The sequence below is a fragment of the Podarcis cretensis genome (assembly GCF_951804945.1).
Source record: "Podarcis cretensis genome assembly, chromosome: 1".
NCBI lineage: Eukaryota > Metazoa > Chordata > Lepidosauria > Squamata > Lacertidae > Podarcis > Podarcis cretensis.
In genome coordinates, this window is record NC_137170.1 from 60,124,214 (window position 1) to 60,139,622 (window position 15,409).

At 43.4% G+C, this 15,409-nt stretch overlaps 1 protein-coding gene across 5 annotated transcripts in view; it reads right to left on the reverse strand.

Moving 5' to 3' along the window:
- ANO1 (anoctamin 1) overlaps positions 1–15,409 on the reverse strand; it is a 153,663-nt gene that overhangs the window by 90,849 nt on the left and 47,405 nt on the right. The window lies entirely within an intron of this gene.

Below are 15,409 nucleotides of genomic sequence, written 5' to 3' on the forward strand. Positions count from 1 at the left end.
TATAGTGCCTCGATTTTAAAGTACCTGGAAACTCTGTATCAGCTTCAGCTGAAAATTCATGCTAAAGGAGTCATTCTGACATTTCAAAAGACTTCAGTCCTTTGTGCAGAAAAATGCTAATACGTGGACTGACTCCCTTATTAATAAAGAACTGAAGAACTGACTTGTACAAAATTATTTACAAACCAAAATCACATCCCTAAAGTGTGTGTGTGTGGGAAAGATTTATATATTGAAAACTTCAAATGAAGTTAACTGCAGCTAACTGCATTTTGGGACTTTGTCTAAGCCCAGTTTGGGGAAGTATGGGAATTGTCTGGAACTCTGTTCAGATGAGTCAGTTCTATTGCGTGGACAGGCGGAGTCCCCAGATCCCGAGTGGTCCCCCCCGTCATGTGGAATAACGACTCTAGACAACGTGCTATGGGATTAAATTGGCCACAACTTTATTAAATTTCAAATGTGGGTAGACCTTGGCTCAGGCATTGGGCGTTCTCCCTCCCTAGTCCCCAGCCGGGGACCTAGGGAGCATCAGGGTTATCCAGTGTGTGTGTGGGGGATGGGCCGGCTCTGGAGAACATATGTTCAAGCAGAGATAGCCGCCCCCGTTACGCCGCCGCAGGGGAGAGCAATGACGACCTTTCGGCATACGGCCAAAGCCTCCCTTCAAAAAACCCCTTTAACGGGGAACCCTGGTATCGCCGCCGCAAAGAGGAAGATGGACTAAAGGATTCCGCCCAAGGCCTGATACCGCCAAAGTTGTGACGTTTTGCTACGGGAAAGGCGAAACCTGCCAATGCAGGGAAATTCCTTTCCGGCCCTTTAACAGCGACCTTATCGTAGCAGCGCCCGCATACCTGTGGAGAAAGGTTAACCTGCAAAACCTATGAAGAAAAGATAACCTGCAAAAGAAAGCATTAACTGAGGGTGGGTAGGGTGGGAGAAGCTCTGGAGCCAAGTGAGGATTAACAATTAAGATCCACCCTCTATTGTGTGGGCAGGTAATCCCTCCCCCTACCTGGCCTGGTTTCCCTGGCAACGCTTCCCCCAGGTGGGATTGGACAACTCACTGGGGTAGGCGGGGACCTCCAGGTATCCCACCTGAGGGAAGGCAAAGCCTATGCTGATGGGGCCACTCCAGATCCAGGGCTGCACGCGTCCCCGCAAAGGGCGCCCCCCGTTTTAAGTGGGGAGCGGTCATTGCGTGGACAGGCGGAGTCCCCAGATCCCGAGTGGTCCCCCCCGTCATGTGGAATAACGACTCTAGACAACGTGCTATGGGATTAAATTGGCCACAACTTTATTAAATTTCAAATGTGGGTAGACCTTGGCTCAGGCATTGGGCGTTCTCCCTCCCTAGTCCCCAGCCGGGGACCTAGGGAGCATCAGGGTTATCCAGTGTGTGTGTGGGGGATGGGCCGGCTCTGGAGAACATATGTTCAAGCAGAGATAGCCGCCCCCGTTACGCCGCCGCAGGGGAGAGCAATGACGACCTTTCGGCATACGGCCAAAGCCTCCCTTCAAAAAACCCCTTTAACGGGGAACCCTGGTATCGCCGCCGCAAAGAGGAAGATGGACTAAAGGATTCCGCCCAAGGCCTGATACCGCCACCCGAGACCGCAAAGATTGCGGACTCGCCGCCAAGACTACCTACATCTGAAAACCCCCTTTGCCATCCTCCAACCAGTCTATCAGGCCATGCCTGATGTCGCTCAGCCAACGCTCGTTACCACGGTCTGATAGGTGCACGCCATCGGGCCGAAATAGCTCCTTCATGTAGACTTTAATGTTGGGGTGTTTTGCGACCCGACCTCCCATGCGAGTGATTGCAGCGCGCACTGCCCTATTGATTTTTCAACGGTGTAATTAAGTCTAGTGGGTTTGATGTTGCCACGCCAATGCAAGCGTGGCAGAAGTTCGGACCAGAAAATCGTGATGTTGGGGTGAGCAGCATGTACGCTTTCCAGGTCCGCGATCGCTGTTTTGATCAGAATTATGCTTTTTTGCACGACCAAGTCATTTTCGCCAAGGTGGAGCAGAACCGCATGTGGCGGATGGCGGAACGCAAGTTCGTGACGCAACCGAGGGAGCAGGGCATCCCATCGCATTCCACGTTGGCTGAACCAGGAAATGGAGATCTTTGGCTGCAGACCCAGATGTTCTCCGCCTGGACCAGTAGTGGCATGGATGGCCGCCCAATGCACTATGCTGTGGCCGAAGATCCACACATGTTTGGGGGTTGAGCCTGAAAGGAGCCAAGTGAGGATTAACAATTAAGATCCACCCTCTATTGTGTGGGCAGGTAATCCCTCCCCCTACCTGGCCTGGTTTCCCTGGCAACGCTTCCCCCAGGTGGGATTGGACAACTCACTGGGGTAGGCGGGGACCTCCAGGTATCCCACCTGAGGGAAGGCAAAGCCTATGCTGATGGGGCCACTCCAGATCCAGGGCTGCACGCGTCCCCGCAAAGGGCGCCCCCCGTTTTAAGTGGGGAGCGGTCATTGTAGAATCCCAAACAACTGTCCATCTGCCGGTGTGTACACCTGAGCCCATAGTGCCATCACCTTTGGCAATACATGACGTAAGGCAGAACAAATATAGCAGCATAATAGGCAAGGAACCATGAATCCTCTTTGTTATGGATAGCAGAAGAGATGTGAAATGTAAATATGTCCCATAATACAATATTGTATTAAGCAGAAGCACCACTTCCAGAGAATTTAACATGAGGAGAGTGCCCACAAACAGTAGGTGAATGCAAAACCCAAGATTTATATAATCAGTGGCTTATATAGTTACTGGCCTCATATGGAAGACTGAAATGAAGCACTTTAATTCCTACTCTCTTTGTCTCCTAAGTCCAACTTTGGGTGTTTTGAGAATACAAAATGCAAAGTACCACTGTAAATGTCCTCATGCCCCTCTGTTTCTCTGGTCTTTGCTTTATCAGAATCAGAAATGCAGGCAGGGTAAGATCAATAAGTAAACCATCCAACCTTTGTTCACCTTACCTAAGATTTTCCTCCCAAGGCAGGAGTTCCAATTTGTGACATTAACTTTTCCATTAAAGGATGAGAGGTTGTTTTTAGAATCAAAAAATGTATTTTAAAACGACTACTACTAGGGGTAGATGGTTCCACTCTACCAATCCTGTGGTCCACCCACGTGATCTGACCACCTAAGATTCCTTCTGGGTCAGGGTGAATTTTTCAAGATTACTATCAACTTCTATCACACTTCTAATAATCCTGAAAAACAAATCTCCCTTCAGCTGTTATGGCTGTGAGGATGGAGGTTGCTTTTAAGGACACCTCATCTAACAAGGAAGGTTGATTATGTTTTTCAGCATCCAACAGAACACCTCTTAGAAGGTACAGTCCTGAATGATATGTACAGAATGAGATGGTCTAATGAGGGTGGTGTCTGAAAAGATCCTAGTCCAGATTAGACATGCATAACTTGCTTCTCAAATGTCTTTCCCTCCATGAAGCACAAGTTATGGATGACTGCCAGGCAAATCCAATTATTTAATAACATTAACTGAGTTTCACTATGATTAAAGAAGAAGGGGCATTTCCTGGTCCTTGTGTCTTTAGTGAGAACTTCCATTAAGGATTCCAGTTCCAGTGAATAAATGATCACTATTAATAACTCTCCCTTCCAAAAAGCTGTCTTTTACACCAGTGCAGCAGTGGGAGGAGAGGTAAGCAGAAGGAGAAAAGTTATGAAAATCTACAGTGATACTGTGCCTCCCTGATAGGTCATATATTCTGAGTTTTATCCATGAAAGGATAAAATGGAACACAAATTTGGCCAAACTGGACGCCTATGTTCAGGCACAGGAAATGGACTCATAATAAGAGACTTTTAACTATTTCTTCAAGGACTGCACATAGGAACACAGTGAAAATAGGAAACTCTTTTATACTGAATTAAACTACTGATCCATCTAGCTGCAGGCGAGGAGTGTTGATACACTCCAGTACTGCTTGCAGGCTTCCCACAGGCACCTGGTTGGCCAGTGTGAGAATTGGATGCTGGACTACATGAGCCACTGGCCTGATCAAGCAGGGCTCTTCTTATGTTCTTAGTAGTCTGGAACACCTGGAGGACACAAGCTTAGAGAAAGCCAATCTACATGGACTGGTAGTAGCTCTCCAAGGTTTTAAACAAGAGTCTTCCCTAGTCCTAGCTGGAGATGCTGGGGGTTGAACCTGAGGGCTTTCAGATGCAAAACCTGTGCTCAACCACTGAGCTAAGGTCCTTCCACCTGCTTGCCTATCTTTGCATCCATTTTATGATACAATCTCTCTACATTACAATCCTTTAACATGTCTGTCCTGCGAGAATTAGTACTGGTGGTTCAAGAGTGGCATGGCATGCCCAGTGGAAGACAGCAAGTCACCTACATACGGATTCTGAAAAAGAAAAGCTTAACTGACACAAAGAGAAACTGGCAAAGCATCAGATATCATCTTAGATGATTAATTTTTCCTACCCTTTCCTGTGGTGGTGTACCAAGCACTGACTAATATAATAAAATGGTCCTTCATTTCTTTTTTTTTATTTATTTATACCCCGCCCATCTGGCTGGTTTTCTTAAGAGTCATAATCTAAAAAGATCCAAACTTCATTTCTGCTTGTATAGAACATATGAGGGCAAGTCTGAAAATACAATGGCAAGGTTCCATTCCTGGCAACTGTACTATCCTCCACTGTAGGTCACTTCCTGAGGGGTGGTGTTTTTGCTTTTGTTTTTTGTCCCACTTTTGTTGCACTATAGTGTGACAGTATCCGTCTAGATAGCAATAATGTCATTGAAGAATACTTGAAGAAGTATTGGAGAATTGAAGACTCCCTGGAAAAGACCCTGATGTTGGGAAAGATGGAGGGCACAAGGAGAAGGGGACGATAGAGGACAAGATGGTTGGACAGTGTTGTCGAAGCTACCAGCATGAGTTTGACCAAACTGTGGGAGGTGGTAGAAGACAGAATTGCCTGGCGTGCTCTGGTCCATGGGGTCACGAAGAGTCGGACACAACTAAACGACTAAACAACAACATTGGAGAACAATAAATGAAATTCTCCAATGAATTATAGACAGTATGTCCAGTATAACTACATCACTAATGCACCATTATTGGGACAATAACGTGTTGCACATCAAACCCACAAAAAACACCACCAGTCTGGAAGGATCCTTATTTACCTCATGGAATGTTTCTTGGAATATGAAGCACATATGTTGCTAATATGGGTCAAGTCCACGATCAACAACATTCAAAAGCTCCCTCACATAAGGATCCCTTCTATTTATATGGGCTGTCAGGCTTCTCAACAGCCATTCACCTGGTCACCTGTGGGAGAGTAATAATAATGTCTAGGTGACATCATGACCAAGTGACCAAGAAGGGTGTAACTGGGAAAGGGCTGTCTCTATTTTCCTTCCAGGCTGTTGCTCTGTCGTAGCCAGACAAGCTAGAAAACTTCTTTCTTTCTTTTGAGGGCTAGTAACATTTGTGGATTTCATTGCAAGGATGGGTGATGCCTCTACTGTTGTGTCCTAAGAGTGTGATGCAGAAGAATGGCTTGAGTGGGACCTGCTCCCATGTTGGCAGGTGCCTACACAATCAGAGCTGCCTGTGATGCACATAGGATAAGGTGTACAGCACAGTGAAGATAGCATGACTACAAATCCATGGTTATACAGGAACAGGCTAATGCTGTATTAACAAATGGACCATGGAGTACAACAGCAGTAACTGTAAATGACAGTGTGTAAAATAGCCCTGTTTTGCTGTTCTCCTGCCTTTTTAAGGAATTGGGGTTCCCTGGTTATCTCTTAAATCTAGCAATCTAGCCAAAGCCTGCCTGAGGGCACATTTTTTATATATGCTAAGCGGACTGTGGGAAAGAATGATGTTTGTGTGATGGCAAGCTCAATCAGGCAATTGATATTTGCAATAAAATAATCAGTCATTACCTTTAAACCTAACTGAGATCTGATACCAAGATAAAAGCACAGCTAGTTTATTTTAACGAATGCCTAATACTCAAATTCAAATACTGGACCTGCTTGAAAGGGTGGTTTTGTTTCTGTTTTCCATGACCACTGCTTGGTTCAATTAGTATAGCAACTAGCATTCCTGGGTTTAGTTAATGCATTCAAAAAATATACATATGGCTGAAAACTACAGCTGCTGTTACTAACAATTTTCTTACATTTCCAGGGGTACAGTTAGTAATTTTAAGACTGAAAAGTCTTACAGGGAAGGGAGCTGTTTAAGTTGTGATGTGTATTACTTTAAAATGCCTCTCCCCAATACAGTAGTATTACTTCACAATGAAATCAGGCCCTCTGTGTTTGGTAGGGCCTTCTTTGCTCAATCCACTAAGTGAGGTCCTGGACCAAAGACCTGCTCTGATGGAACCACATTCTATTTCAAAATATCCCCAACCACTTCTGCCTTCCCAGTAGCTGTCACTGCCTCCCTTCCTTTTGCTGCTCCTTGGGAACTCTTCATATTCCCACTTCACTCACTCACAAGTCTCCTGCTGGCCTGTTACTTCCTCCTTTCCACTCTGATCCACAAAGCCCAGAGAAACCTGCTTTCCTCAGCCTCCCCCACCCCACAAGCTCTCATCATCTCCATTCTAGGTCGGCTTTCTCTACTCCATTTAGCCAACCTTGAACCGAAAAAGAACAAGAACCACAGCTGGGTAGGTCCTGTATTCAGACATTCTATAAGGAAGTTACTTTATATGGGGAGGCCATTGGCTTACATAGCTAAGCATGGCTTTCTCTGGTTGGCAGCAAATCTCCAGCACTTTCTCAGCTTTGCTACCTGAAATGCTGTTGTAACAGGAAGAGGGTAGGGGTTAGGTCTGGAGGCCCTTCCATGAAAAACATGTTGCAAAATCAGTCTTCATTTTAATGTACTCTGGACACATATGGCATTCACACTAAATTCAGAGACAAGGAAGCACACAGAGCAAGCATGCAGGCCCTTGTGACCAGATCAAAAACAATACTCCAGACTGAGTCAGTCTGCTGTATGTAAACAATTTCAGAACGGACCACTGACAGAAACCTTTGCTCACATTATGGCTATAGAGAAAGCTGGCTTCTCCTATCTAAGCAGCATTTGTTCCCACTGTAAAGATTCTGCTTAAAAAAAATGATGCCTGAACAAAGTATTGAAAAGGACATTCACCTTTGAAAATAGAGTTGTTTTCAACATGCCCCGAGCTTCCTCCTGAAAAGCTTGCTAGTACAATGTTAAATCTTAAAAAAGCAGCATTCTTGTGTTTCGGGGATAGAAGCATGAGTTCTGCAGTAGTTTTCAGTTTTAAAATTCCACACCAATATTCATACAGAAAATAAATTCACGACTGTGTGATTTCCCTCACTCTCAAATCCTTCTGAATAAAAGCTGAGTTGTCATTTCTATAACAAATGTACCTCCCTGCCAAGTAGTTTATAAGTTCACTAACTCCCTGAAAGGAATGTCAAGATAATCCGACCTGTGCATTTAAATTTTCTTTTAACTAATGATAAACTAATTGTGAAACTCTGAGGATTGTGAAACTCTCTCCTTTGAAATTAAATATGACTGTGTTGGACTTCCTGGCTGGTTTTCCATACACACCTATGTTTATCTGATATACTAGATCCTGCTGTTGCTATGGATAAGTCACATCTTTACATCAATACACCTATCTGGATGGAATATGCATCTGTGAGTGCAGGTGTTGTTACACAAAAATTACATTGTTAAGCAGCATATACATGGTTGAAACTAATTTTTATTTATATGCCAGTCTGCTTCTAAAGGTACAACATATCCCGCTAGATCTCTTTCACTTGATATGTCCAAGTGGCTAAGATGAAATCTAAAATTCAGTTCCATGACTAAGGCCCCATCTGCACTATACATTTAAAGCATCATCATATCACTTTAAACAGGCATGGCTTCCCACGAAGAATCCTGGGAACTGTTGTTTGTTAAGAGTACTGAGAGTTGCTGGGATATCTCCATTCTTTTCACACAGCTACAATTCCCAGAGTTCCCTAACAAAATGCTTGTTCCAATTTAGCATTAAAGAGTGAGTTTTCCCTGGGGAAGGCATGGGACAAGGGGGAAACCGCTTGGAACCATGCCTCAAAAGCATGAGTCAAGTGGAAAACCACTTGGGCCTGTGCTTTCTAGGCATGGCACAAGTGGAAGTGCAGACATGACCAAAATTGCTGGATGGACCAATGGTCTGATTCAAGGCAGCATCCTGTGTTCTTAGGGCACAGTGTGTGGTAGAGGCCTGTCCTCACTATTCCCAGTATTCCTCACTCTGCTGAAGTACTTGGAAGTTATGTCCCAGACTGTCAACTTTGCCTCTCTGTACCCACAACTTTAGGAAGACAAACACCTAAGACAGTTACCCAGTACAATTATCAGCATGATTTTGAGGACGTGGGTGGTGCTGTGGGTTAAACCACAGAGCCTAGGACTTGCTGATCAGAAGGTCGGCGGTTCGAATCCCCGCGACGGGATGAGCTCCCGTTGCTCCTGCCAACCTAGCAGTTCGAAAGCACGTCAAAGTGCAGGTACATGAAAAGGTACCACTCCGGTGGGAAAGTAAATGGCGTTTCTGTGTGTTGCTCTGGTTTGCCAGAAGTGGCTTAATCATGCTGGCCACACGACCCGGAAGCTGTACACCGGCTCCCTCGGCCAATAAAGCGAGATGAGCGCCACAACCCCAGAATTGGTCACAACTGGACCTAATGGTCAGGGGTCCCTTTACCTTTTACCCACAACTTTAGGAAGACAAACACCTAAGACAGTTACCCAGTTCAATTATCAGCATGATTTTGAGTCACTGCAGGTCTTGTGTTAGTTCGTACAGACAACTACTTTATAGAATGCACACACCCATTTTTTCCTTACTGTTGTTTTTGGAAATGCAAAATAGCCCTTGGATCATTTCGTGCTATAGCAATACCTAAATTTTTATCTCCCTGCTTCCCAGCTGTTGTTTGTTTGGATAATGCTGAAAATGTGTGTGCTAGTCTGTATGGTACTACAGACCCTGGTAGCTAAATATTCAAAAGCGTATAAGAGCAGACTCTTTGTGGCCTTCGTAGACTTGACATCTGCCTTTGACTCAATCTGTAGAGATAGACTATGGAAAAAATTATATGAAACGGACATTGATCGACGACTTTTAAAAATTCTCAGAGAGTTACACACAGATACTACAGTTAAAATCAGAACTGGGCCACCGGGAACTCTTACGGACCCACTGCCATTGGGGAAAGGGGTCAAACAGGGATGCCTGCTAGCCCCATTTCTTTTTAACTTTTATATAAACGACATTGTCCAGTGCATGGCAAAGTACAAGTCATCGGCTCCAGCCCTCGAAGGTAAACGTCTGAATATATTGTTATATGCCGATGACATGGCTTTAATGGCACTCACCCGAAGAGGCTTACGCAGCATGTTGGAGGGGATCGCAGCCTACTGTTCCCATAACTCACTAAAGATAAACTATGACAAAACAAAAATTGTGGTGTTCACTAGAGCTCGCCACACTTTTAGATGGTCTTTAGACGAACATGTGATTGAACAGTGCCCTTTTTTTAAATATCTGGGTGTTACTTTCCAGGCTACATCTAGTTGGCTAGCCCACTTTAAGGCTGTAACCATCCTAACACGAAGAACAATTGGTGTCGTGCTTAGTTTCTTCCATACCCGGGGAGGACAATTGGTGATCCCGGCATTAAGAGCTTTTGTTGGGAAAGCTATTCCCCAGATGTTATATGGGATAGAACTCTGGGGGTGGAACCAGAGGCTGTTGGAACGGCTTGAAATTTTGCAAAATTATTATCTCAAGAGGATTCTAGGCCTTCCTCAAGGAACCCCGGCAGCTTTCTTGAGGGTGGAGGTTGGATTACCCTCTGTGTCTGCCAGGGCCCACTTAAGATTCCTACGATTTTACATCAACCTTGCAAACACTTCAAACACCTTATTGGCCAAACAAGCCTTTGTATCTCTTCAAAAGAACACCACTTGGCGTCAAAACCTATCTGAGATCCTGGTTAGATACACCCTACCGGAGTTTAATACTCTCAAACTGTGGAGCCCGGACAAAGTTCGGGAATGGATCCTGGAGAGAGACGCCCTGTTAGACATCACAAAAATACAGAACCCAGGGTCCTCCCACTGGTTTCCCCGACTGAAAACAGTCAAAACCTGCGCCAATTAATTGGCGAATATCACCAATCCCACCCTTCGGAGAGCTTTCACCATGGCCCGTTTTCAAACCATTCCCACAGCCTATCTGTCAGGCAGATATGCAAAAATCCCAGTAGAGCAGCGTATATGTCCTTGTCATATGAGAACCAAAGAGGATCTCACACATTACATGTTGTATTGTCCCATCTATTCGGCCTTCAGGGATGTGATGTTACAAACTATTCCCAAATCAATAGTCAACTCTGAGGACCAAGTAAAGTTTTTACTGGTGGACGCTGATCCACGGATTTCTCACGTGGTAGCGGTCTTTGTGGTGAAGGCTATGAAAACTAGGGTATGGTTCCTGGATGAAATGGTGAGGTCCCTCCCATTGCTCTCCTAACCTGTTGCTGTATCTTCTTTCCTGAATGGTGGGGTTTTTTTGGGTAGTTTCCTTTGCTGGGACAGCATAGCATGAATTTTAGCTTATTTTATAATTTTATTGTTTATCTTTTTAATAATGTTTTATGGTATTTTGTGTAAAGGCATGGACCTCACAAATTCAATAAACTTGTGTGCTAGTCTGAATACGGCAGAGCAACACTAAACGTCTGCTATGAGCAAAGTTTATCCTCTGGCATAGAAGGTGGCTGAACAGCAGGTGGTTTCTTCTTACATCTCCACTATTTGGACTTTGCCCTGTGACAGGCTGTAGGTGCTAGATTTTCTCTTCCCACTCCCCTCCCCGCACGACAAGTTTGTTGCCATCAGGACAGAAAATGGATTCAGTTACAGGCGTTTGGGGGATTGAGTTGCCCTAGAACGAATAGTAAAAACTGACACTTGCTGAAGGGGATTAATGATTTAAGGAAATTATTTTTCATGCACATGCTTGCCTCCTAGCTTTAGCTGGTGTGACATTGGCACCATTACTGCCTACACAGTGAAATCAAGAAACCTACAGTTCTCCCTGTCTCCAATGAAAACTTAAGCAGTATGGGTGGGCAGCAGCTGTTTGTAACCTATCATGACTCAAAGGTATGAGGACAGGTTAGTGGCAGTAGGCCCAGGTACACCTGACAGACTGTCCTTTCCTTCTGTTTCAGATACCCATACTATCCTGCCAACAGAGTCTACTGGCAATATTGCATATATCTATATCTATATCTATATCTATATCTATATCTATATCTATATCTATATCTATATCTATATATATCTATATATATATATATATATATATATTCTGAGTCCCAATTCATTAACATGTGTGTGTGTGTGTGTGTGTGTGTAAGTTTGTGTGTGTAACTTCCATTGAACTCTAGTGTTTTTGACTTATCGGGATGGTCCACTTACAGCACAATAGTAACCATGTCTACTCAGATGTATGTCCCACTGAATTCAATGGGGCCTACTTCCAGGTGAGTGGGATTAGGACAGCAGCCTTACCCAGCAAACTACCGTACTTATCCCATTCAATGGCAATGGGTATAAACACATATCATGCATCTACGGTAATCTGATGAAAGAACTTTGTGATTAAATTTGTATGTACCTAACCCAAATTTAAGCAATTCTCAGGAAAGAGAGAAAAGAAGGATACTCACATTACATTATTTAATTTGTATCAAAGGGCACTTAAACCTCCTCCATTACCACAAAAAGCAACTGATGGTCAGGCGACTTTATATTCAAGTCTGTAGGTCTCCCATCTCCTCAAAGGAATAAATTTTCAGTGCCTGAAGCAATTTTATTTGTGATATGATGCAGATAAAAATAAGTCTGCTGAAGACCCACAGCAATCAATCCAACCAAAGCGGTATTCCTGTAGGAGTTACTTGAGAGTAAGTCCCAAAGAATTCAGTGAGACTTACTTCAGAATAGGCATGCATAGGACTGCACGCATGCCTGCTCTCCTAATAACACTTGAAGCTCAACAGGAATCAGTGGGTTCCAATTAAATGTGGCAGAGGCAGAGTGTTAAAGCACATAGCTCAACCAAGGCATTCTTTTTAAATAAAGGGACAAGTACAGAGATGTTCTTGATTGTTGCTACATTATGTGGAATGTCCTTGCACTGTGGATTCATAAAGGACAGGCCAGATCATCTTTTGAAAACACTGTGGGGCCTTTTTACATGGGCTTGCTTCCAGAAGCTGCAGCTAAACCAACTGGAGAACTGGAGTTTAGCAGATACTGTGATCTATTTTTGATATTTTGTATATTGTACTTTCACCCACCCGAAGCATTCGGAATGAGGAGGATTAGATAGTTGGATTAATGAATAAATAAAATTTTCCTGTGCCTAAAATAACCTCCCTAGTTTTGCATGCCACATGAACACATTTCCTCATTCAGATTTCTCACTGAACTCCAGTTCTTCCCCGGATTACAATCAGTGCTAGCTACTGTACAGAAAATGAACTTTCTTGTTTTCGTTAGTAATTCTCTAATTTCATTATTATTGCTTCTTGTATTGCAGGAATGCCTACAGAGAGCAGGACTAGTAGTCAGTGTGCTGCACATACTCCTAAACATGCAGCACACCCTACTCTTAAGGGATTACATTCTTAGATAGACAAACCCACACATACAAAGGAGTATGAGCAAGGAAGTATTCTTAAAAATATTTTCTGTTTTGTAAACTGAAGCACAGTAAGATTTACATGAGTTTCCAGAACCAAACAGGAAATCTGTGTCAGAGCCAAGAGTTGAACCATCCTTTCCTTTCTTTAAAATGTATTTCAAAATGCTAGGTTAGCATGGGCTCCAAAAGTCAGTTTCATCAAAAGCAGAAACATGCCAAATGAGTTAACGGCCAGCCCCTTTTCTATTAGGGGAGACTCCCACGCTCCTTTGAAATAGTTTGGTGTTGCAACACTGACATGTTTAAATCACCAGTTCTTTTGAAAAATTGTTCTACTGTGAACCAGTATCCTGCTTTGCTTGTGCTTTGCTTTGCTGACCACAGCATTTTGGGACATTACGGCTTTTAGAGGCAAAGCCTCTGGAAAGACTTAAAACTAAAACTCAGCTTATTCTGCCCTCAAGCGTAGCTATACTGCTTACTCCATCCAGATGAATGACTCTTTATGGGGAGTTTCCGACTATGATAATGACCAGATTGGCTCCTTTCCTTATGCATATTGCTGCATCCAAGTCATTTATTATATTATCCCTGCTTAACAGGATGGCATATCACTTGTTGGCCCAATAAAAATTCTGGTGACTTGGTCTAAGAATCCAAATGTTAGTATTGCAATAAACAGAGGGAAATCATGCCTCTGTTTATAAAGTATATAAGCTTTATGATATCAGTATAGGTATCATTCATTTTTCATTTAATAATTCCTGGTATATTTGCATGAAGCCATGCTTTATGGGTAAATTCACAATTCTTTTTCTGCATAGTTTATTCTTCTGCTTTTAACTTTTAAAGTTGTTGTTTTTTGCTCTATAAGTATGAGACATAAATTGTAGGATGTACAGAAAATACTCCAACCAACAATAATTACCAAATTACATAGTTACATTAAGAAATTAAAAACTATAGAAGCCCTTTGCTAGATAATCTTGAAGACATACATACCAATATTCAAAAATGAAAACTAACTTGACACAAAAAAGTCTACTTTTTCTTTGCTTCTGTGAATTGCACTAGATGCTTGAGTTTTTACTATGTGCAACATACACCAAACCCCGTTCAACCAACCCTTTGTCTGTTGGCCTTGTTTCTCCCACCCACCCCCAGTTTATAATGAGACCTGTGTTCTTGCTGTAACAATTAACAGTTTGATCCTAACCCACCAGTGGTGATGCCTTTGGATTGTTTAGGATAGAGTGCAACCACCTCTCTACTGGCCTCCATTGGTAGAGTTACCCTGGTGAGGGTGGCTCTACTATTTCAGAGACCACAGTTCCAGTCAGGGCAGTGGACTATCACAGCAGTATTCCTAGCCAGTGGAAAGCCACAAAAAGCAGTATTTCGAGATAGGGCAGGAACAAGGATGGCTTCGGACCTCCTGGATACAAAGCCTGAATGATCCCCCGAGTGTTCAGCTACATGTGCCAAGAAAAGCCTCACAATATTGTGATGGGGCGGGGCGGGGGAAGAGAAGCGGTGATTAATCCATCTGGCTAGCTGAAATGCTTGTGCTGATGGAACGATCAGAAGAGTGTGATGTTGATTTCTCCCTGAATATTTTCGGTGTGGTAAAATGTATTTAAAAAATGAGAAAGCCGGTGTAAGGCCCCACAGAGGCAAAAAACGCTAGAGACTCAAGATTCTTCTGCAATGCAAACAGTAAGATTTCCCCTATCAAGAGAATCTGTCAGCAAAGAACAGAAATAGAGGATATACTGAAGGTAGCAAACGCGGTTCTCTCCTGATGTTGTTGAACTCCAACTACCATCAGTCCCAGCCAGTATGACCAATAGTGAAGGATTCTGGGAGCTGTAGTTCAACAATACCTGGAGGGCACCATGGGCTAGATGAGTTAATCTTTCCCCAAGAGCCACCGCTGGCTTCTTTTCCTCTTTCCAAATATCAAATATAGCTTTTTAGTCCTGTATTTCTATTCCTGGGGACCTTGAATAGAGCTACACAGACTCCTCAGCACCAAGGCATTTTCAGAAGCAAAGCCTGTGAGTATTATTTTAATTTGACTCTTTAGCCCAAATTTATACTCTGTGTGGTAGCTGCATAGACTCTTAGCAGTCCTTAAGAATGAATGTCCAGAAAAAACAAGGGTTGTGGAGCTCCCCCATGTCCCAACTCTAAGCCACAGTTATTAAAGGCTGGTACCAAAGGGCCTTCACCAGACCCCTGAAGTTCAGACTATTCCATTTTGGGCAATGCTTTCTCCCCACTTTGCCTATCACCTGTCTTTCCTAGTTTGCTTTTGGGGCAATGCTTTTGTCATCTGGTGACAGTTCTGCTAATTCTGGTCCTCCTTGCCTAGAGTTTAATTTGCATTTCACTTTAATTCTAATTACTTGTCTATTCTACTCAATCTATAGCTGCTCTTCTGCGTAGTGTGTCTAATAAACTTGCTATTATTCCTGATCTCCCCACCACCACCACCACTAAGAAAACTATTTTCTTGCTTTAATAGGAACATGATAATGTTCTTTTCAAGGGGTTAGTCCTGATGTTCTTTCTTTTATACATTCACCCTGAC